A 24,969-nucleotide genomic window follows, 5' to 3' on the forward strand; every position below is an offset into this window, starting at 1 on the left:
AAACATAAAGTTAAAGGCAGAGCCAGGATGAGAACCTAGGTCTCTGATACCTACTCCTGCTCTTAACTCTGCAACATGCTTTCTATCTCACTATCTTAGTAAGCAACATTCAAGACCTTCACGATTCCGTCTTCATTCAGTGAACATCTGATTACTTAGAGGTTCAAAGTGCTTTCTATATCTTAACTCATTCAATCCTTATAGCAACCCCACAAGGCTGATCTTATTGTCAATTTCCATGTTGTAGATAAGGACAGTGAGGCTGAAAGGGGTTAAGTCACTTGGTTAAGGCTCACAACCAGTAGGTAGTAAAGCCAAGATCTGAAACTGGACAGTTGGGCCCCTAAGCCTGTGCCCTTAACCACAACACCATATTGACCCTTCAAGAGTGAAAAAGTATGTGGCGTCTGCCTTAGACAGGCATACTCCCCAGGTGGGAGACACAACCTGCAATAAGTGTGTGCAGCCTCGTACTATGGGCACCAAGAGAAGAAAGGAAGGAAGGATTAATTTTACAGGGGGAGGAGGGAGAGAATCAGGAAAGCTGCCTGGAGGAGGTGAGCTTTATCCAGTTTCCAGAGCTGACTCACTTTCCTCCAGGTTTCTCTGCAGATGGAGGAGTCTTTGCTGAGGCAGGCAGGTAGAAAGGGACTGGAGCTTAAGGGATGCAGTCAAGGAAGTCAGTGAGAGAGGGAGGGCAGGACATTAGGCTTGAAGTGTGTGAGGTGGGCAAGTTAATGAACCTCCAAGAGCCTCAACTTTCTCATCTGCAGAATAGGGATGATAACACCCACCTTCTGAAGCTGTTTGAATATTAAATGAGATAATGTGTATATACTTCCCGACCCAGTATTATTCCTCTTTATTTACCTTTCATAAAACTATTTCGCTCACTAAAAATAAATTTAATTGAGCATATTTTTGACACAGTAGCATTAATAATCTTGAGTGTCATTATCAGTCATTCATAATAACAATATAATGAATAATAACGTTAATTGCCATTGACAGCACTAAGTGCTTAAAATGTATGATCCGTATTTATCCAATCTAATCCTCAGAATGTATCTTAAAGATAGGTAAGGCGTCATTATCCCCATTTTACAGATGAGGATAATGAGGCTGAGAGAGATGGAGAAAGATATACAAAGGTCACCCAGCGAGGAAGCGGCAGGATGGGTATTCAGACCCAGGTCTCTTGGTCCCGGAAAAATGTCCCCCCACACAGAGGATGTCCCGTGTTTGCAGTTCATGTTGGTCTTGGCCACGTCCCTCCGCTCTTTCTCAGAAGGAAAACAAACATTCTAAGAGGTCTGCTAGGCCGAGGGAACGCGAACGCCAAAGAGAGGGAGGGAAGGGGCTGGCCGAGGCCGGAGGATGGGCCCAGACTGGGAGGGTGGAGCCGGCTCCTCGCCCCGAGCCCCATAGCCGCATAAAGCGTGCTGCTTTCACTGGCCCGGTGGGGGCCAGCAGGGTCAGGGCCCGCGGAAACCCTCAGCCTGGCAGGCCGGGAGGCCGCGGTGCTGCGCTGGGTCGGCGCGCTCCCCGAGTGGCGCTCAGGCGGGGCGCGTTCATTTCATCTACAGACTGTCGGGAAGGCTTCCCGAACTCCTCCTCCCTGCCCGCCTTTGCGCAGGGCCGGACTCCTCGGAAACTGAAATCACGGGCCGCCCGGCCCCCACCAGTCCTCGTGGGATCCGGCCCGGGTTTACCTTCTATGGGGAGGCCCAGGAGGGCCGGGCGGAGCGCCGGGGCGGGCGTGCGCTGACGTGGCGAGCGGCTCCCTCCACCCGCTCCTCCCGCGGGCACTGCCGAGGCCCATGGGCGGGAAGCCGGGCGGTGGGCGGGACGTGGCCTCGGTCCCGGCCCTGCCCCGCCCCGCCGCCACTGAGACTCCCAACGCCACCAACGTCGGAGTTGCAGTTTCTTTAGCTGTCATATGCAGACAAGTACTACCCACCTCGCCTTTGGAGTGAGCAGCATGTATGTACCGTACCTGACACCTAAGAAATGCTCAATGTATGGTCCCTACATGGTGTCACTGTGATTGTTGTCGTTGTGGTTACGCTGGGTTGGGCAGCTCGCCTTGTGAAATAATGAGCTCCCATTGCTGAGACCGTTCAGGCACAAGTTGAATGAGTTCGGGGGACAAAAAGAAATACGTTAGAACAGGAAGTCCCCCAAATTTGGCATCCCTCAATACCGATCTGGTGACTTCAGAATCACCTGGGAAGCTCAAACAGCACCTCAGACCAGGGATCGAAATCCCGGAAGTCAAGCTCGTCTAAAAGTACAGCTTCGTGTGTAAACCACTGATCTAGGCCAATAGTCCCTGCACTTTTCATCTTCAAAGACCCTTCTGTGATTCCCTCCTGCCCCACTGACTGCACAGTGTAAAGTATGTTGTTGACCAAACTAGATTTAACTCACAATTAATTTACTCTCTAACTAAATTATTAATCAAAGCCCCAGAGTTCATTAAACAATTATTGAATACCTACTGTGTGCCAGGCACTGTGCTGGACACTGGTGGTCTGGCGGATAGACAAGGACTCTGTCCTCATGGACTTACCAGTCTGGGGAGGGAAAGCAGAAAATGAACAAGAATTCAAATACTGACACTGAAGCCAAGAGAATCCAGCTGAGCTGAAGGCACCCAATATTCCTACAATGAGCAGATATGGGTGTATCAAAAGCAAAAGCAAATAGAAGCCTGGCACAGTGGCTCACACCGGTAATCCCAACACTTTGGGAGGCCGAGGCAGGCAGATCGCTGCCTGCCTTAGAATATATTGTGATAGAGAAGAGTCCGTGAGTTCAAGACCAGCCTGACCAACATGGTGAAACCCCATCTCTACTAAAAATACAAAAATTAGCCGAGCGTGGTGGCGCACTCCTGTAATCTCAGCTATTCAGGTGGCTGAGGCACAAGAATCCTTTGGACCCGGGAGCAGAGGTTTCAGTGAGCTAAGATCATGCCACTGCATTCCAGCCTGGGGGACAGAGTAAGCTTCTGTCTCAAAAAAAAAAATGGAACTGTATAATTCCCCTGAGAAAGGTGGGTGTACCCCTCAACACACAAGCACAAATGCATATACCACAGCATTATTATTTTCATGGATCCCAAAAGGTCCAGGTCCTAGATGAAGAACATGTAAGGCCTCATGAAGAAAGTGCCTAAAGCCGGCATACAGGAAGACCCTGTAGACCAGATTCCTGCCTATGTGACCAGTTGCACTGCCTGCCTCACCTGTGAGGAACTACTAGCAGCTGCCCCCAAACACTCCAAGTAGAGTAGCTGAGAGGATGGGCTCTGAAGCTAGGCTGCCCAGGGCTGAATTCTAGCTCTATTCCTTACTAGCTGTGTGAGCAAAGGCAAGGTGCCTGTTCTCTATGTGCCTATGTTTCCTCTTCTATAAAGTGGTCTGAATAATACCTACTTCACAGAATTGACATGGGAATCAGAGAGATGGCACTTAAAACAGGTGGTAAGCACTCAATTTGTGACCCGTTAAACTGTATCTTTTTTTTTTTTTTTTTAACCTTTGGTGCTCTCTCTCCCTGGAGTAACCCCTTTCCCCCTTTCTCTGCCTGGAGAGCATATCAGCCCAATGTCCCTTCCTTTCCAGAGGCCTCCTTGCTTTACTTCATCAAGTAATTTGATGCTTTTCCTCTATGTTCTTGTGGCTCTTTTTAGACACCTCTTAAGCACCCGTCATATTGCAGTCATTTGTCTTACTGTTGTGTAGGTGTTTGCCCTCTTCACTGGATTATGAGTTCTTAAAAAGCAAGGGCCAGATTTTATATATCTTTTCATCTCTAGGGACAAGACAGTCCCTGGAGTAAACAGTTGACACTATCTGTTGAATTAATGAGTGGACAGATGGATGATGGATAGATGAGTGAAGTGACTTGCCCAGGATCACAGAGTTTAAATCCAGGGTCTCTGTTTAATTTACGTTGGGAAAATTACTCTTCTGAGCCTCTGGTTTCCCATCTGGAAAACAGATTTGATAATAATGGCTCCTACATCTTGGCATGGGAGGGTTCAACAAAGTACACACAGGGAAGTATTCAAGAATATAAGCGCTAGAGTCAGATTGCATGGGTTCAAGTCCCAGCTCCACCACTTATGAGCTGTGTGATCTTTGATAAATTCTTAACCTTGCTATGCCTAGAGGAGGCAGAACACATTAATGAGCTGTTCAGAAAATTAAAAGACATACTCTCTGTGAAGTCCCCAGTGCCTGGCTCAGAGTAGGTATTCAGTAAGTAAATATTGGTTTCCTTCCCCCAACCCCCACCTTCTCCAGACCTGTAGGGTTTGGACTCTGAATACCCAAAACAGCTGTTCAAATGCCATGTTTTGTTCCTAGTGACTAATGTCCCTTAAGCCAAGGTTGGAAAGGCGACTCCAGAATTGAGCTTACACTTGGGTACTGAGTTAGATGAGGGGAATGTGGCTGAGTGGTTTATTTAATAAGGAAACTTTTTAAAGGAGACAGTTTAAAATCAACAAACATAATACAAAATTGAAAGCAAGAGCTAACCCACAATTTCATATATGGGTTTCATATGTCATTGGAATATCTCTTTATGTAAAGCTATGAATAACAGGATCATCCAAACCCAAAATAATGTATTACAAACCATAAGAGCAGTGATCAGAATTGGTTTTGTAGCAAATTAGCCAGTTAATCAGTGTACAACATTGTAACAATTCTTGAATTTCCTTCTTCTCTATCACGATGTATTCTAATAAACTATTCAAAATTCTCCAATGGTCACATGTCAATTACTAAGCCAAAAAGTATGGAAGAAAAAGGGAAATATCTTTTTATGTTGGACCTAGTCTCCCATCACATGCCCACCCAGAGCTCCCCAAATCTCCTTCTTACTCTGGGGTTTGGAAGAGGCTGAAATGTGGGTACTCAGGGCCCTGGAAGCTGGCAAGTATTTGGCAGTTCAGTTCAAAGAGGAAATCCGAGAGGGTAGGGGCCTCAGCGGGACCGAAGGGATGAGATGCACAGAGAGGGAGGGAGAAGGGCAGGAATCTTATTAGCAAAACTAGCTGCCTGCTAAGTAGGGCATGTGTCTGAATTTCTGCAGAAAAGAGAGGATAGTTGCTGTTAGTTTTAACTTCAGTCCTTCAAAACTTGGGTAAAAAGGGGAATTGTGCGTGTGTATAATACTCCACTCTCTATTTCCCAAATAAACTCTATCTGCATCTTCCATCTGAATCTTTCTTAACCTGACCCTTACTTATCCATACCTTGAGCCTTGTTGAAACCCTGTTCTAAGAACTCCTTCCTGATCTCTTCCGTTTGGGAATGAATCTCTACCTTCTTCTCTTACGTGCCCATGGTACTTTGTGTCCCCACTTTAAGACTGCTCACAGACTTATTTAATTATACGCCAGCCAACTTCCTTCATTCTTTTCCCCACTTACGTTCCTCTTTTTAAATAGCTTTATGGAGATATAATTGACATACAATAAACTGTGTGTATTTAAAGTGTACAATTAGATACGTGCAGACATGAGAAACTCTCAGCACCAGATAGTAAGCATGTCTACCACCCTAAAAGGTTCCTTGTGCTTCTCTGAATCCTTTTCTTCTGCCTCACTTCCCCAAACAACCATGGATCTGCTTTCTGTCACTGTAGATCAGCTTGCATTTTCTAGAGTTTTCTATAAATGGAATTATACAATGTGTACTCTTCTTTCATTGGCCTCTTTCACTGTGCACAATTCTGTTGAGATTCATCCCTTCAACCTTCCCTCCTTATTGGATTGTGGACTTCGCCAGGCAGGAACGATGGCTCGCCTGGGGCATGGAGCTCAGTGATGGGCACAAAGCAAGACTCATGGAGGAGGATGTGTTTGGCAGCTCTGGATTTTGTGGGAGAATATATGTGGCTTTCAGGCTGGACTCGGTCACTTGTAGCTGCGTAGCCAGCAGTCAGTCAGTTACAATCGCAGCCTCAGCTTCCTCATCTGTAAATTGAGGGTGATGATAAACTCCCTTCTCTCTGGAGGGTTCTGTGAGACTTCACTGAGCCAGGAGATAAAGTGCTCTGTAAACTGTGAAAGGTCAGTCCTGGGCAAAGGATTAGGCCTGGATCAAGCCAGCAGCACACTGGGAATGCCCCAGATCCCAGGGCTAGTCAAAGTCAGCGTTGTCATCCAGGGAAGCCATGTGGATTTGAGATTCCTCATAGAAATAGCCAATAAGGACTATGCCTGGTGGCCTTTAATCCTGGCCCAGTCGCCAGAATGTCAAGGTTTCTTTCCCCTTGACCCTCCCCCCTTCCTCTGCGTGGGCTGTATGTATTTATGAGGTCTCTCTCCCTCCAGAGAGCCACACGTGACCGGAGGATTCCTCCTCTGGCCTGGAGCCGGCTGATAAGGGCAGTCCATCTGCTGGGGGCTCCCAGGACCAGCAGGAACAGGAACCAAGCTGGTGGAAGGGAGCAGGGGAGACTGCCAGGCCTGGCTGCAGCTTCCTCTGGCTAGAACTGAGGAGAAGGGGGAGAAGGAGAAAAGGAAATATTTGTCGCATATTTAAAGTCAACTTGACCTATAAAATCACACCAAACTTGGGGAGGCTGCCTATCTCCTCTGATGGACTACATTTCTTATATGGTATTGCTTAATAAAGAGAAGTATGGTGAACTGGAAGAGCCCAGAGATGGAGATTCAAGGCCTAGCACAGTCACTAATTTCCTATGTGAGCTTGCAAAAGCTGGTTTCCGTCTCCGGGCTTTACTTAATTAGAACCATTAACTGAATACCTACTGTGTGTTAGCCACGACACTGCATTTTCCATATGCTTTTATAAATGTAACCTTCAAAGCTATCCTGAGAAGTGAATATTCTTCCTCTCATTTTACAGCTGATGAAGGTGAAGTAACATGTACAAAGTCACCTAGGAAATAGCCAAATTATGAACTTAGTGCTATCTGGCAACAGAATCCACATTATTATTATTATTATTATTATTATTATTTTTGAGAACTTAAGGACAGCAATTCTCAAGGAATTAGCTTAATACTGAATTATTTGGCTGGGTGCAGTGGCTCACATCTATAATCCCATGACTCTGGGAGGCCGGGGCGGGTAGATCATCTGAGGTCAGGAGTTTGAGACCAGCCTGGCCGACATAGTGAATGAAACCCCATCTCTACTAAAAATACAAAAATTAGCATGGCGTGGTGGCACTGGCCTGTATTCCCAGCTACTTGGGAGGCTGAGACACGAGAACTGCTTGAACCTGGGAGGTGGAGTTTGCAGTAAGCTGAAATGGCACCACTGCACTCCAGCCTGGGCAACAAAGTGAGACTCTGTCTCAAAAAAAAAAAAATTATAATAATACTAATAAGTAATAATAATAGCAAATTATTTCTTGCTCATACTCTGTGGAAAGAAGGCTCTGTAACCAACTTAATATGGGGAATGCTGCATACAGCATATCCCTGTCTTGAAGACCCACGATTTCATTTTCATGTCTTAGAAGGTTCTGAAAAATCTTGGAGTAAAGAGATTTAACTCCTTCATTTAACCAAGGTCTTTGGGTTCAAGGCATGAATATATGGCCTCACAGGCAGCCACCAGTCCCGAGAATGAGTTCTGCTTGGCTGTGTCCTCACACATCCTCCCTCAAGAGTCCCTCATCATGGAGCTCAGCCCTCTGGCAGTGATCTGCTAAGGTCTGTCTTTCCCTGGAAAAGGGCTTTCCAAACTTTAAAGTGCTGCATGAACAAAAGGCCTCATTCCCCTAACTCCTAGTGAAGCAGGCTTACAGTCCCACAGGACTTTTCATGTTCTCATCACACTTACTTTATATTGAACCTACAGGCAGTGGCCAATACATTGTCTAGCTTGGAGCAACTCCTTTCTGCTCCGTGGGCCTCAGTGTCCCCATCTGTCAAATAATATATTTGAGCTTTCTGTGATTCAGACACTTTTAGTCTTTTCTTATCCACACTTCTCTTTTTCCCTACCTACCACATTTCTTATTAAACCAAGTCTTCTGTTATTCAGGAAATAGTTTTATCCTCCCATATACCATAATAATAAGCATTTCTTGAACGTTTGTCATGTGTCAGGCACTGTGCTAAAAGCCTTATAGATAGCATCTCATTTAAGCCTCGCCATACCCAAGTGAATTAAACACTATTATTATCCCCTTTTATAATTGTGGAAACTGAGGCATCAAGCAGTTGAGTCATGGATCACATGCCTCATGAGGAGAACAGCTGAAAATTACAATCCAGCATCTTCCCATGGCTCTCTGATCCTAGGCTGTGAATCAGGACCAGTCCTTGGACCTGAGCTCAGCCCAGGTCTCAGATTACGGAAAAGAGACAAGGGTCCAGGGAAGTTTTTGTTGTTGTTGTTGTTGTTTGTTTTTTGTTTTTTGTTTTGTTTTGGCCTTTTGTTGTTGCTGCTGAAACCCATGGAGCATCCTCCTTTCTGTTTTGCAGAGGAAGGAAATATGGTTATACTTTCCTTGCTAAGGAAATCCAACCCTCCACAAGGCAGCTTTCTTCCCATCCCCTTGACCTTTTAGGAAAAAGGTGAGGCCCCTGGGAAGGCTCTGGGGGAGACCAGAGGAGCTCAATGTGCCCTGTCTAGGGCAGGGGTATTTTTAGAGCTGGCTGCACACTGTTTACAAGGAAGCCAGTCCTTTGAGCGTGCCCTCGCCCTACAGGGAAACACTGGCCGCCAGCCCCACCCGCTGGCCCAGGCTCCTGCTGGCCCTCCCTTCCTCCCTCCCTCCCAGCTGTTCCTTTCTTATCGTCTCTATCAGCATGTGGGCTCTATCAGCATGTGGGTGTGCTGTCATTAGCACCCTGAGAGCACAACTGAACAAAACTGTAGCCCAGGGCACTGAAAACCTCTCGGAGAGGGCCAGGTGTGACCAGGTACTGGGGAAAAAATAAGAAGCTGCCATCAGTTGAGAAGATGGCCCTGGCAACTGGCTATCAACTGAAAATCCTGCAAAAGGATATTTCTCCTGTGAAGCAGCTGTGGAACCTCATTGTCCCGGACTTCCCGAAAGTGAAGGCCTGACAACTGGAGAGGGTGGCTTGGGGGAATGAAGAGGCCACAGGCCTGGGCCAGGAGCTCAGTTCTGCCTCCAACTCTTACCACAGGCCAGTTGCTCTCAACTGTGACAAGTCACTTACCCTTCAGAGCCTCTCTTTCTGCTGCTGTAAACCAAGGAGGGCTTGAATGGTGAGGGCTGTCCAATCAATGACTGAACGTCTCAGGCTCCTCAGTGATGAAATGAGAGTACTTAGGCCTGCTTCCTGGGGCTAGTGGTGGATATTAAATAGGGTGGTGGTGTTAAGCCCCTGGCACATGGTGGGCATGCAATGCATGCAGCCATGAAGGATACTTTCCTTATCTTTAGCACTTTACAGTGTCTAGCACAAAGTAAGCACCCAGCAAAAGATGCTCTTCTTTATTCTTGTAGCTCAGAGTTCTTTCACCTCTAAGACTACAAAAGCTCTCTCCAACTATGCAATTTTTATAATTAAGTATTTATTTCTTCTCCCCCAGCCCTGTGCCCATCCTGCTGTGATTCAGGAGTCTTGCAGAAGACATCAGAATGCCTTTCTCTGAGTCACAGTCTGTATCTTCTAGAAAAGGCTGTCCATCATCACCCCAAGCCCACTGGCTCCTGAGATACGACATCCAGACCCAGTGCAGCTGGACCTGGCTGGCCCAGGTAAGCCAGGCTTCCCAGGGTCCGATCCCAAGCTTGCAGGGTTGGGTGGGAAGCTGGACCCAGGCAGCCCCACCCCGTCCAAGCTTCTCCAGATGTGGGTACAGAGATTACAAGGCCTCCAGCCTCCTCAGAGGAAGTACCCTTCCTCCTCTGCCCTGTGGGCAGACTGGACTTCTCTAGCAGCTGCAAGAGACTGCAAGATTGTTATTTGAGGTGGCTAAACTCTCACCAAGTATTCTTCTCCTCACTGCCTCCTCCACCTGCCCCTCCAATTTCCCTCTTCCCTTCCCAGCCCTTTTTCCTTCCTCCTCTCCACTCCTCCTCCTCCTCTTCCTCATACCCATTCTTTCCTCCTGTTCTTCCCTACAGCTGTGCTTTTGACCCAAGTGACAGTCTGCTTATATTCCTAAGGGGAGAGTCCCAGCCAAGGGGAGAGAGATTGGCTCCTCTCTGTGGCTCCACGCCTCCCCTGTCAGTCCTTCCACAAAGATGTTCTGGTGGCCTCTGGCATATGAGGCCACCAGAACATCTGGCACTGGGCCAGCACCTAAGGGGCATAGCCAGGGGCTTGCACAGAGCTAGTTAGCCTGCCGGCCTGGGCCAGGCAAGCACACTTGGTTGGTTGGGTTGCATATTAACAAGGTGTCACTTCTGGCCACCTTCTTTACTGTCTCAAGGTCTTGCATGCACGCTCTGTTTCTAGAGTCATTTCACTGTGTCCCCAACAACTATCGTAACAACATATTACCTTAACTTCAACTAGCAGGTGCCACTTTGGGAGAATGTGGTTTTTTGTTTTTTGTTTTCTTTTTGACGAAGTTTCACTCTTGTCGCCCAGACTGGAGTGCAATGGCATGATCTCGGCTCACTGCAACCTCTACCTCCTGGGTTCAAGCAGTTCCTCTGCCTCAGCCTCCCGAGTAGCTGGGATTACAGGCACCCACCACCACGCCTGGCTAATTTTTTGTATTTTTAGTAGAGACGGGGTTTCACTATGTTGGCCAGGCTGGTCTCGAACTCCTGACCTCGTGATCCGCCCGCCTCAGGCTCCCAAAGTGCTGGGATTACAGGCGTGAGAGAAAGTGTTTTAGAAAAGAGGTTCCTCCTGTTTCTCTATCCCCTGCCCACCAGGAAAGAGAAGCAGTGCTTTTTTTTTGTTTGTTTGTTTGTTTGTTTTTGTTGCTGTTGTTGTTCTTTTTTGAGACGGAGTCTCACTGCATCGCCCAGGCTGGAGTGCAGTGGCATGATCTTGGCTCACTTCAACCTTTACCTCCCAGGTTCAAGTGATTCTCCTGCCTCAGCCTCCCGAATAGCTGGGATTACAGCTGCCTGCCACCACGTCAAGCTATTTTTTGTATTTTTAGTAGAAACAGCGTTTCACCACGTTAGCCAGGTTGGTCTTGAACTCCTGACCACAGGTGATCCGCCCACCTTGGCCTCCCAAAGTGCTGGGATTACAGGTGTGAGCCACTGCACCCGGCCAAAAAGCAGCACATTTAATGGCACAAGTGGCCAAATGAGTAATGGGGCCAGCCAGCTAACATAGGTGGCTTGAGTATGGAGTACTGGCAAGGAAGGATGTCAGGAGAGGAGGCTGGAGACCCAGCATGGGCCAAATCATGCCAGCAGCCACCACTGGAAGCCATTGCCCTTCGCATTCTGCAGCAAGGACTGCCTCTAGGAAGATATGGAGGCTGGGCTAGAGAATGGAGAGAAAAGCAGCAGGCAGACCCAGAGGAAAACAGCAACAATTCTTCTGGCCCCATCGAGCCTCTTTAATCCCAAATCTTTTCTTCCAAGCCACCCCTGACTTTACAAATCTCAAGGGTTCTAAGAGGCATGTGTTCATTCCCAAGCCACTTCTATACCCACCTGTGCCTTGCTGCCTGAGTGACCTTAGATAAGTCCTTTAGCCACTCTGGACATATTTTCTTTGCATGTAATCAGAAAGAAGGTGTGTGTGTGTGTGCATGAGAACACACACACACAACCACCAAAGGGTGGTTACAAAGCTTTAATAAATAAGACAATGTTACAAGGAAAGCACAAGCAGTTCTCTTTATGCTCGCCTTCAGCTGCTATTCCCATTCTACGAGGGGAAATCCTCACCCGGAAAACCTTGTTCACACTGGCACAGGTCCCAGGGCGTGAGCCCCTGTGGAGGCTGGGTCTCTCCCTTTCCATTTCCCTTGTTGACTTCCAGCGCGACTGTTGTTAGCTCGCAGATGGACAGGCAGTGCTCCATGACTTGCCAGCTGCCAGGCTGAATCTGCCTTGGTTCCCTAGGAGAACAAGCCTGATATCAAGGATGCAAAGGGGGCCATGGGGCCTCTGCTCAAGGCGGGAATCTCGGGTGTCTACACAGAGTCAGACAAGGGCTTGTGTTTAGGCTGCAGCTTCGAGATAACCTGCCACCTCCAGAAAGCCTCCCAGCAAGATAGAAGTTGGTGAGGTGACCTGGGAGTTAGGAAAGAGCAAGCAACAGGGGAGGAGAGGGAATCCCAGGAAGAGAGATGGAGCTTCGCAAAGGCACAAAGGTGTGAACGAGCAGGACAGGTTTGCAGTTCGTGGCCGCTACTGCCCTGAACACAGCTTCTCTGTTAATTAGTCACATTTTTGCTTTGATCATTTCTTCTCCCCAACTGGCCCATCCCCATCAACTGCCAATTTTCGTGCAGATTCTACCATCTTGTGGGTCTCTAGTATCCATTTCCTCTTCTCTACCCCTATGGCCATTGTCTGGGACACATAGCTCTTCTGGCCTAGACTAATTAGAACAGTTTTCTAACCGATCTCCTTGCCTCTAGTTTCTCCCACCTTCCAATCCATCCACCTCATAGTTGCCAAAATAATCTTTCTGACTGTGTTCCTTTTCTGCTTAAGTCCTTCAAGGACACCCCATCAACTCTGGGACCAATTCTGTAGCTTAGGACTCAGAACCTCCATAAGCTGATCCCATTGTCTTCCTCTCCTGCTTAATTTCCCAACAAAACCTACACATACCCTGAGTTATTACCACACTAACTATCAGTTCTCCCAAATAAGGCATACAGTTTAATGCTGTCTGTTGCTCTTCCTTTTACCTGGAATTCCCTCCACCCCTATCTTTCTGGCTAACTCCTACTCCTTCTTCAGAACCCAGCTAAGGAATCACCTCCTCTAGAAAGGTTTTTCTGACCCCTCCTCTGTGCTCTCAGAGCCTGACAGCACATATATCTCTAGTATCGAGGTTCTTAGGGCTGGAATTCAGGAGCTTTGTGAATCTGTATGGGGGAAGAAATGTTCACTAACTTGTACATAAAATTAATTTAACATTTCCTTCAATTACAAATGTAGGCTCAAATCACAGTGATATCAATGGTTCCTGTAATTTATTACTAATAGAAATCATAGTTATGTTCATACCACTTTACAGTTGTTACAGATTATCTAAAAATTGTATCTATGATTATCAATATTTTGAAAATAAAATAGTTAATAGACCTATAGATCTGGTTACTCAGTGTACAAATATGAAACCACATACATTATTACCAATTTATTTTTTTCTGTATTTTGTTAACTTTTGAAAAATAATTGCTTTCTTTACGATTGTATGTGCTTAATTTTATGCATTTTAAAATGTTATTCTGAGAAGAGGCCCAAGGGCACCACCAGACTGTCCAAGGGCTTCCCAGCATGAATGGTGACACCTTCTCTGGCATAATGCTCTTAAATCCCCACTGTAACTGTTGGTTCATCTTGTCCTCCTCTGTCAATAGAGTGTGTGCATCTTGAAAGAAGGGGGCCCTCTTTTTACATGCAAGACTTAATGCAGTGCATGGCACCTAGCATATTCCTAGAAATATTTTTTGAAATAAATACATGCAGGCAAAAAGGAAGAAAAGAAAGGAAGGAGGAAGGGAAATAGAAAATTTGATCTTCAAAGGCCATCTGCTCTTCCCTCTGCCTTGGACACTCTACTCCCAGCTGTGACTAGCTATCCTGCCTCCTCTATGCCTCTGTAACTCTAGTCTACTCTGTGACTCGACTCTACTCTCACTCTACTCTGTGACTAGCTATCCTGCCTCCTCTATGCCTCTTCTCTTATGTGATCTTCCCAGGGGGACCATCCATAGCACTGTATTTAAAATTACAGTTCCACCCCATGGGCATGCTCTGTCCCCCTTCCCTGCTCTGTCTTCTTAACACTTAGCACCATCAGACACACCATGTGTTTCTGACTTCTTACTTATTAACTCCTTGCCTCTCCTCACTAGAATGTAAGCTTCATGAGGGCAGGGACCTTTATCACATTCATTCATGTCTGTATCCCTAGTACCTGATAGAGCACTCAACAGATAATAAGCATTAAGTAACTTGAACGGGTCAATGGAAGCAAGCAAGTGGTGAAGGCCCATCAGTTAGCAGGAACCCCATTCTGTTGGGAGAGGTTGAGGGCTGTCAGGGTCGGTGGCAGAGCCAACTGGCTATGGGTGAATGGTGGGAAGAAGCTTGGGTTGTTTGGATTGGGCATGGTCGGAAGGACCTGGCACCATGACTGGGGAGTTGGACCCCATGGTGTGCCTGTTTACAGTGGAGAAATGACAGAGTCCCAGGAAGGCTGATCTGAGCCCGGGAGAAGGACTGGGGTGCAGCATGGAGGCTCACAGGGAACACATCTCATCTCAAGGCCATTGGTGTTGGATCAACAGCCTAGATTTGGGAAACTCCTGACACCTTATTTTCCTCAGTGTCTGGGAAAGCCAAAGCCTGTTCCCTTGTGAGGCCTGACAGCTCCAAGACCTCGGAAAGATTCAGGAACCACAACGAGTATGCCCCCTGGATTCCTCCCAGCTCTGTGTGCAAACCTCTGCCACAGAGCTTACTCAATGAGGTGGTGGTGTTCTTCCTCCACCAGGCAGCGAGCTCTCTGATGACAGCACTACCTCACAGTCTTCAGTCATTGGTAGTACAAGGCCAGGACTGACACAAAGTACATTTTCAGAGACCATTTATTGATGGAAAAATTGTGATTAGAAAATCACAGATGTGATAGTGATCATTCATTTGAATCACGAGGAGAGTAATGAACTTTGAGCTCCTACTGTAACCAGGTACTGTGCTGGCTACCTGAGCCACAGAACTGAATCAAATGGGGCCCCTCATCTCCAGGAGCTTGTGGCAGAGGAGGAAGCTCAACATAAAAATGGGTAATAACAACAGAGTGTGCCAAGGATTGAGGGACCACACTTAGGAAACCCGCCCCTCACCCAGTCTTCTGGTACTTACCAAACTAAATTACATTATTATTTAATTACTTGTACTCCGTCTTCCCATAAGAATATAAGCAATGAGAAAAGCTTTGTATTGTTCACTGCTCTCCTCCTAGCACATAGTAGATGCTCACTTGGGAAGTCTCAGAGGGGCACTGGTGTAGGTTTGATAAATATCTGTGAATATGTGCATGGCTTGAGGAAGCACAGAAAGTTGCATGTGCCTAGCTCAGTCCATGGATGGGAGCCACAGAAGACTTCCAGCAAGAAGAGGCTTTGGCCAGGAACACGGCGTTCCAAAGCTCACACCCTTCAGCATTCCCCATTTCATGACTTCTTCACAACTCAGCGAAGTAACACCCATTTTATGAATGAAGAAACAAATCTCAGAGACAGGAAGAAGCTTGGTAAAGGCCACTCAGCTGGGAGAGCAGGGCCCACATCTTCTGCTGAAAGTCTATGCTTTTTCCACACTGTTCTGCCTCTTGCCAACACATAATGAGGACTCCTTGTGGCAAAGGATGACTTGCTGTCCATGCAGGTTCTGAGGGGGTGAGAGACCATTCCCAAGGAATGGAGGGGGCTGGGTCCAGAGAGAGATCATCATCTCCAACATCAGCAGCTAAAGGAATGCACTTTCCCAGAAGCTCTACACAAGTTCACTCATTCTTCATAATCACCTGGTACTGGAGATTCAATTATTGTTCCCAATTTACAAATGAGCAAACTGAGGTACTATTAGGTAATTTTCTTAGATCACACTGGTGGTAAGGAAAGTGTCTGGGGTTCAAACCCACACAGTTGATCTCAGAGCCTACACTTTTAACCATTTTGTCTCCTGCCTCAATAGAACATGCCCACCTTGTCCAACTCTGGGAGGCTGCTAGAAACTTCCCAGTTAAGCACTCTTCATGTTTTAGACATGATACTGGGTACTCTGAGGAAAAGCTACAAAGAATAACTTTATAAACTTCCTGCCTTCAAGAAGTTGCTGACTCAGAAGACATAAGAAATCAATGAAACTAAAATGAAAGGTACAAAGTAAGTGCACCGGGGATAGGACATTTGAGCTGGGCCTTGTAAATTAAAGAGAGAATGGTGCTCTAGGAACAGGTCGCAGCATATACCACCTCATCCAGGCATGGCAGTAGACTCCAGGTTAGGGAAACATCAAATCAATTTGTGTGTCTGGGGAACAGAGGGTATAGGGTGAAGACAGGGGCAAGTCAAAGGAGAATTGGGCTCCAGATCCTGGAGAGTTTGAATTAATACAGTAAATACAGAATTTGCTCACTGTTTAGTTGATACTGACCTATCAGAGGTGGGGAAAAAAGGAAGTAATATAACCTCACCTGCATTTTAGGAAGATCATGCGGTTTCTGGGAAGCACTGGAGAAGGAAAAGCCTGAAGAAAGGAAGACCGGTGAGTCATTTAGCTCTTTCTGCAAAATCAGCCACCCCATAACCTAGAGGCCTAAAATAACCACTGTCTTATTATTGTTCACAAGTCTAGGAGTCAGTGGGCAGCTCTACAGTCAGCTACCTGCTCACGTGTTTGGTGGGTACTGGATGGGGCAATGGAGATGACTGGGGCACGTGTCTCTTATTACCTTGGGCTTCTTCTCATGGTAGATGGTTGCCAGGTTACCAAGAAAAGCAAGAAAGAGCAAGCCCTGATGCACACAAGTTCTTTTCAAGCCTCGGCTTATGTCGTCTTTCTTAGTGTCCGTTGGCCAAGCACAGATTCAAAGGGTGGTGCAATAGACAGCATTTCTTGACGGCAAGAACAGCAAAGTCATATAACAAAGGGGTGTGCATAGGGATGGGATGAATTTGGGGTTGTTTTTGTTAGGAGGCCATTTTTGTAATGGGCCAAGCAAGAATTAATAGTTGCTTAACCTAGGAGATGGCAGAAGAAACGGAGAGATGATTAGAATATATTTGAGACATATTCAGGAGAATGATTATGAGGGAGAGGAAAGAATTCAGGATACCTCCTGGGTTTTTGGAGAGAGTAACTGGGCAGATGGTTCTTTGTATCAATGAAGAGAACCAAAAAAAGAAGCAGGTTTAGGAGTTGTAAACACATTCCAGCTCATATGATTCTGCTGTGGTCCATGAACGTGCTACCTTCCTTTCTTAGAGAAATGTTCTTTTTCCAAACCTCCCTCCACTCTGACCACGTGTCCACATGGAAAGTGAGATCACTTGCATGACCCTGCCTTTCTAACAGTAGTAATTGGCCAGGTGTAGACATCTGATTCGAACTGGGAGTGCCCAGCCCCACATCCACTGCCAGCCAGGTCCGCCACGTACAGTTGTGCAGGTTATGCCCTGTAGAAGCTTGTCTGGCAGGGATAATAAGTGGGGACTGGAATCCAGCCTGTGCTCTGCAGGGCAAGCTTGCACCTGTGGAGGTGCAGACACTCAGAAGATAGTGCCCTCTTCTAACTCCCACAGAGGTGCTCTTTGCTGCCAACCCCAGTGGCTGGTCCAGGGGCAGGCCCATATGCCACACTAGGTAAATTGGAGTTCTCTAGGAATTATGACATTGCAGCACATGGGAAAGAGGTTTTTTCTACTCTGACCCCAAAACTGTATAGATAGGAGTGTGTAGCATCCACATCCCTGTGATACTGAGGAAACTGCTGAGAGAGAATGAGGCCAGTACATCAATGAACTCAGAAGACGGAGGTGTAAGAGAAAGAGAGCTGTCAGAATCAGAGCACCCCGTTCCAGCCAACTCTGCCATTCCTGGGGCTTGGTAGTTTGGTTTCTCCATCAGTTCTTTGATTTTCCCTATATTCTTCTCATTTAAAATCTCCTTTTTGGCTTATGCAAGTTCAAGTTGGGTTTTTGCTCCTTGTAACCAATACAATCTTGCACAATAAAGTAAAGAAGTTCATGTGTTCAGATTTGGAGAGGAGGAGATTGGCATGAAAGACAGGTCAGAGGGTGAATTGAAAGAACGTGGTGACCAGTTTGCTGAGAGTCACATGAGAGAAGGGGTGTCCTGGGGAAGTCCTGGGCTTTTGGCTTGAGAAACTGTAGAGGGATGAGGATCTCAGCAGAAGTAGGCAATCCAAAAAATAAACTATGTTGGAGGGAGGGAAAATGCATTCTTCCATTTATTCATTGAACAATTGTTCCCCAAGCCTTGTCTAGGCACTGGGGACTCAGCAGTGGATACGGTGAACTTAGATTCAGATATTATCTGTAGGACATCATTGACTATTTATTCAACAGTGAGCACCCACTCTAGGCCAAGCATTGTATCTAGAACTGAGCATAAATCCAGGCAGTGATGTCCAGCAGGCAGCTGGAAAGAGGGTGGAGCTGGCATTTCTGTTGTAAGCATCATCCCCATGGGGATAATTTTGGAAGTTGTGGGAGAGAGCACTTGGAGAAGAAAAGTCTAGTTCCATAAGCCTTGTCCATCATGCCTCAGCTTCATTCGTGGGCTGGGAACATGGTGTTTCTTTGGCTTGTATGGCTGAGAGGCAGACGCAGAAAGAGCGTGAGTGGAAGAGCCCAATCTGGGGCCAGCCTGGGGTCACACAACAGCCCTACCAGGTAACTGTGTGTATGACCCTGACTGAGTTGGCTACTCTCTCAGAGCCTCAGTTTCCTCAGTTTCAGAAGAAAAACAGGAATGCTTATCCCTCTGTTAAGAAAGAATATTCGTAAAAGTGTATTCATTCAACCACAAACAGGTATTGAACACCAATATGTGCCATGTTCCAGGGTAAAAGCCTCAAATGGGAGTATCAGAGCCATCATCTGGGAGGGATATATAAATCTTTGTGGCTGCCATACCTGGCTTCTGCCGCACCTAAGGCTGCCAATCTGACCCTGTCCACCACCAATCAACACCAATCTGCCCCTTCCCCAGCCCATCTGAAAAGCAATATTTTTGTGATTAGTAAAGAAAGAGAAAAACGAATGTTGTGCTGTCCTCTGGAGAGCTGGTTTCCAGAGCAGCAGAAAAAGGGCCCACGTGAACCATGCTGTTCTTGGCAGCCGCTGCGCTGTTCCTCACAGCCAGAGGCTTAGAGCTTTATTTGTGGTTTGAGTTACAAGCAGGGGTGAAAACCCCAGAAAAGTGGGGGGAAGGGAGAAAACATTTTAAAAGTCAAGAAAATTGCCCTGTATTCTCAAATGCAGGCAATTTGTCCAAACACCTGAGCTCTGTAGAATCCTAGTGGTCTGACTGTGGTTTTATATTCTGGGGCTCTGGGCCCAGTGTCAAGGGCGGGGGACATTTTTTCATACATTAAGAAAATCACAAAATCACTTTTTACAAGATATTAATGAATACCTTTACTGCTTCAATGGTGACATTGTTGGAGGTTTTAAAAAAACTCCAGGTTAAGGTTTGGGGGTGATTTTGTTTTGAAGGCTGCTACATAAGGTATTTCACAGTCATTAAATAGGAGATTTAGATGTTGACCCCAGGATCCCGTGCAGAGGACACTAAACATTTTCGAGATAAAAGAGCCCTTTAAGATCTTTAAATTCAACCCCCTCCTTACACCGATGATAAAAACAAGGCCCAGAGGAAGTAAGAAATATGTTCAAGGAAACACAGCAAGTTTGTGGTAGAATCAAGTCCAGATTCCAGGACCCAAAGGTCTTTGTAGCAGCCTTTGCAGCAGCCTGGAGGTGACATTGGGCCTCAGAAACCATGACTGGCCTCCCCCTCATGTTGACATTTCTGCGGCAGTGACTTTGAAAGCTGCCTTTTATGGCTCTGGCTTTGGAAGGGCAAACACTGTTATCAGTAAAACAACACAGGTGCTTTCTAGAGTTGGAGCCAGGTGGAGCCAAGCAGGAAGGGAGACCCCTTCGCACAGGCAGACATGACCCAATCACCTGTCTGGTTCAGAAGGGTGCAAAGACCCTCGTTGGGGAGTGGAACAAGAGGCTTCTGTGGTGGTGAAGGGCATGGCTTGGGGGCCAGACAGGATGGCTTCAAGTCTCAGTGACATGGCTGGCTAACTGCAACCTCAACAAGCTCCCTGACTGAGCGTCAGTTTCCTCAGCTATAAAACAGGGATGTTGATGGCTCAGTCCTATGACTGAGCATATTCCAAGTGCTCAATAGCACATGTGGCTAGTGGCTACTGTATTGTACAACACAGATACAGCATTATCACAGAAAATCCTATCATGCAATGCCGGTAGGGGCTCTGGGCTCTTGACATTAGTTCTTGATCTCACTCACTACAGCTACTGAAAACAGAAGACTGGTCCAGGTGAGGTCTCCAGCTCTAAGGGCTCGGATTCACGGCAGAGATCCACGGTTCCTGGCTCCTCTCTCTAGCCCTTAGTCCTCTCTATTACTGCAAGGATTTGGCTTCAAGGTTGGAGCCTGGCTCACTGCCTTTCTTATGCTTCCTAAGCAGAACCCCAGGGTGAGAGGATGTGTGTGTGTGAGGGGAAGAGGCTGGCCAATGCCTCCTGTAAAGGTAGGTGTCCAGAGTCTGAAAGCCTTGGGTTCAATTCCTGGCTCACTCATTCAGATGTTAATGGCTCCAGGTAAGTCACTGAACCTCTCGGAGCCTCAGTTCTCACATCTGCGCTTGCTCTGGTAAGGGGTAAAGAGGTAATGGAGGGAGAAACACTTTGGAATCTGTAAAGTACACTGTTCAGAATGAGAAACTTCTACAAGTAGATTGACTCTCCTTGCTCTGCCCCTTTCTTCACTAAAAGAGTATTTAGATAGAGGCAGATAGCTGCCTTAGAATATAAGCAAAAAGATGTTTTATTTAGAGACATTTTCCAGACATCTGGAGATGAGAAGAACTTGGTATCCCAGAGACACCCTGGAAGACTCCCCTAAAGGAGAATGGGAAAAGGAAAACATTCTCTGAACACCTATTATATTTTAGATACTGTGACAGTCTGTTTCATATATAAAGAGTGGCAATGATGATGATGCTGGCTAACAAGAAAGTTGAGTGCCCACTGTGTGACAGGTACCCTTTTGATTGCTTTACATATATTATCCCCATTTTACAGATGAGGAAGCTGAGGCACTGCAAAGTAAAAATAAGTTTCCAAGGTCACCCTAAGCTAAGGTTTAAATTGCAGCAGCCAGAGTCGCAGGGCCATGTGCACAGCCATCTCTCCACACTGCGTTCAGTCTGCACATTGTTAGTCTCATGTAACACCACCTGCCACTTTCAGATAAGGAACTGAGCCTCAGGAAGATTACGTTACTTGCTTAGGGTCACATAGAGGGGAGAGAGGAGGTTCATTGAGTGTTTTGCTTTTTTTCTTCTTTCTTCAAAAATATTTCCTTCTTTGGCTATCTTTTTGACTAGAACAAAGGCATTGTTGATTCAGTTTGCGTCTGAATCTTGCTTCCTATTATTTCCTCACTTGAGTCCTAGGTTCCCCTTAGGATCAGACAGAAGAAGTCTACTGCCTTGTTCATAGGGAAATCTCTGAAATACCCAAAGCCTATCCTCCCAACATGTTTGCTTCTTTTCTTCTTCAGGAAAAGAAATACAAGTCCTTCCGCCTTGGCAAAGATGATAGTACCGTTCCCTTCAGTGTTCCGGTTCTGCTCTATTGGATAAGTTCCGGTTTGACTATGACTACGTGAAAATGTGGAACCAGACCTTCACCCCACATTCCAGCTCCAGCTCTACCACAGAGGAAGTGCAATATCACCTTAGTTATTCAACACATTATGCTCCTCGTGATACAACCAGAGTTCACATCAGCAATCTTGGCAGCTCTCACCACGCTGCTGACTCACGACTCTCTCATGTCCCAATTTCCTGTCCATTGTTCTTTCCTCTACTTGGCCTGATTTCTAAAGGCCTCTCTTGGTTGCATTAAGCGGGATTCCTGAGGGATTCCCTTGGCAGTTACCTTGGGGGAGCGCTTAGGTTTGGGGCTGATCCATGTCCTCTAAATGTAGGACTTCAAAGCTCCCAAAGATAGGCAGACCCAGTGGGAAGCTGGGAAATGCTCTCTGACCCCTCTGGGAGAGCTGGCAGTCAGAGGGCCTTTTGGAAAGAGTCAGACCTGATCCATAAGTCCCTGGAAAACACCCTGCCCAGGGAGCAAATGCCACTGTGGCCTTGACTGAGGCTTCAGAAGAGTTTGGGAGCTGCAATTCATCCACACACGCATTCATTTTCAAGTAGTGGTTTGCATTTCAGGCTTTGGAGCCACATAAGCCTGGCTTCAAAGCCACTCTCCAGCTTTGTAGGAAGTCTCTACATTTTTAAACCTCCATTTTTTTTTTCCTGTAAAACTGGGGTCTTCATGGTACTTAACTTCATCGTGATGTTGAGAGAATGAAAAGAAAAAGGATAAATAAATGGCTTAGCCTCGTGCCTTGGCACATATTGTGATTGTTTCTTCATGTCTTTGTTCTCCTGGTGAAGCATTTATTCAGCAAGTGTTCGCCAAGAGGCTGCCGGGGCAGCTGGGCGCTGCGGCGGAAAGAACACAGATGCTAATAAAAGCCTGAGCACAGGATCAGGCTCTGTGGGTAAAGATGCTCCAGTGGACCAGCTGAACACTTTACAGGAGACTCGTTCTGGCTCTGCATTTGGACGGCTGAGCTCCCACCCACTTCATCCCCCACCCGCAGCACACACACCAGCTTCTGGGCCATTTCTGAGTTGGGAGCTTCTCAGATTACGCCCAGTGTGACCTTGGGCAAATCCCATCACTCATCTCAGCCTCTGGCATATTTCCTATAAAACAGAGATAATAATACCCACCATACCAAGTTTTTGTAGTAGATTAACCAACAGCAAATGTGAAGTGCCCAGCCAAGCCCAGCATGTGGTTGATGCTCCACAACTTCTAGCTCCATTCCCCCCACCACACCTTCCATAACCGTGTGCCAAGCTTGGGCTAGATGCTGGTGGTCAACAGATTAAAAGAAGCTAGACCTGCCTGCAGGGAATTTGAACTTTAATGGGGGAAATAAACATTTGAACTTCTATCCCAGAGAAAGAGTGCTAAGGGCTGTGATGAAATTATGTCTGAAGGGTTATGGAACACCAGGAAGGGCAAATCGCTTTGCCAGTTTGGCCCTCAGTTTCCTTGTGTGTCAAATGAATGAAATTGGTTACTACCCCATGTGAGATGACTTAAGTTAGTGAGTGTGCAACTACATGTTGGAAAGTTTAGTTCTGTGCTAGTGCTTCTATTTACTTATCTGTTTCCCCATTAGAACTTCATCTCCTTGAAGGAGATGTCTTCTAAGCCTATGTCTTATTCATTCCTCTGTCCCCAGCACACTGGCATAGAACTGGTGCCCAGTCAACATCTGTTGAGTAAACAGATAAAATGACTTATTATCTAATTTTATCCCCCAAGACCCCAGAGAGATACACCATCCTATAGATGGAGGAAAAACTGAATACAGAGTTCAGTGAGTGGCCTGGCAATCAGTGGCCAAGCCAGGCATCTTGGAACCTGTGGTGATGACCTTTCTGCTAGATTTCACAACACAGGCCACTCTGGCTCGGGTGGGGTGACATTGCTTTCCTGGACATGACTCAGCTTTCCCTGGGGGTCACTGAACCCAGCCATCAGCCTTCACACTGAGTCATGGGCTGAGGTGAACTTCAGACCTGAGGAGGGAGCAGGGCTGCCCTGCCAGGTGGGTGTGCCCAGGGATCCCTCAGTCCAGCTGAGCACACCACCTGGGAAATCCTTCATGGGGTGAAGATGGGGTGGGGACAAGGATGTCACACCAGATCCACACCCGTCTCCCACAAGAGTGTCTAAAGAGCAACACCTATCCCGTCACTGTGACTGGTGGGCTCTGACTCAAGAGGCGCCCCTTCTCCATCCCCAATGTCACGTCCTCAGCATTGACTCCAATCATCTTTTGTTCTGCCTGGACTCCTAGCCTCCACTCCATCAACCTTCTTTTCAAAGAAGTTAAGTGATTTGCCATAACCACACATTATGAATATCATGTACTTATGTTCAGAAATTCTTGACTGGCTCCCTACTACCTGGAAAATAAAATCTAAACCCCTGGCTCAGCACTCAAGGTCCTCTTGCTGAAGCCTCAGCCTACTTTTCCTGTTTTTTTCCTCTGTACACCCTTGAATCCTTCATTTTAGATCAGTCTGTGTGTTGCCATTCTACAGAGTTGCCCTTTACTTTCCCTTCTCCTTGCCCTTGCTAATATACTAACTCACTTTCATCTGGAATGTCCTTCCCATGTCTTATCCATTCTTCGGATCTGAGCTTAAAATCCGCCTTATTCAGGAAGCCCTCCCAGATCTCCTCAGCCCAAACACTGGGATAATGCCAGCTATGTTTATTGATAATTTCTGTTGCGCAAATTGTTATGATCAGTACTTTATATGCTTCATTTCAGTTGATATTTCCAGCAGCCTTACAGGTAAATGAGTATTTATTACCCCCATTTTATAGATGTGGTAACTGAGACTCAGAGAGGAGAGCTAACTTGTCCACACCTACATTCCTCTTGAGATTCAAACGCCAGTGTGCCTGACTCCAAGTTGCTCCATGACTTTGGTTCGTACTTCCAATGTTCTTTGCACCTCTTTGAGGTACTCATGTTGTTGGGTGTTGTATTTTCCTAGGGGACTCATCCACTCAGTTCTACTGTGATCTTCCTGAAGACAAGTGAGTAGCTCTGTATGTAGTGTCTGACATAGACTGGGCTGTGAGGCAGAAAGCAAGAACGAGAGAGTGAGAGTTATGAAGCACCGCCATGTGCTAGTCCATGCTAGTTACCATAAACATACATACATAGCTTTTAAGTGTTGTTAGTCTCATTTTACAGAAGAAACAGAGGCACAGAGAGGCTAAATAACTTGACAAAATCTATGAGAAAAAAAGTGGGGTAGACCTACATGGAATCATCTCAAAAATATACCATTAAGTGAAAAACACAAAAAATGGAGTGCCTGTTTGCATCATGTGTTCTCATTAGGGAAAATAGAAACATATTAAAACATATATAT

The 24,969-nt window shown here is 46.5% G+C and overlaps 1 long non-coding RNA gene across 1 annotated transcript; it reads left to right on the forward strand.

The window, feature by feature from the left end:
• Nucleotides 1-1,412: 1,412 nt before the first annotated feature.
• LOC134809090 (uncharacterized) lies at nt 1,413-22,353 on the forward strand. Its single transcript, XR_010153778.1, has 4 exons — nt 1,413-1,983; nt 9,566-9,734; nt 16,353-16,412; nt 21,492-22,353. It is a non-coding gene; the product is annotated as an uncharacterized LOC134809090 (long non-coding RNA).
• Nucleotides 22,354-24,969: the final 2,616 nt, after the last annotated feature.

Source organism: Pan troglodytes, chromosome 1 (assembly GCF_028858775.2).
Source record: "Pan troglodytes isolate AG18354 chromosome 1, NHGRI_mPanTro3-v2.0_pri, whole genome shotgun sequence".
NCBI lineage: Eukaryota > Metazoa > Chordata > Mammalia > Primates > Hominidae > Pan > Pan troglodytes.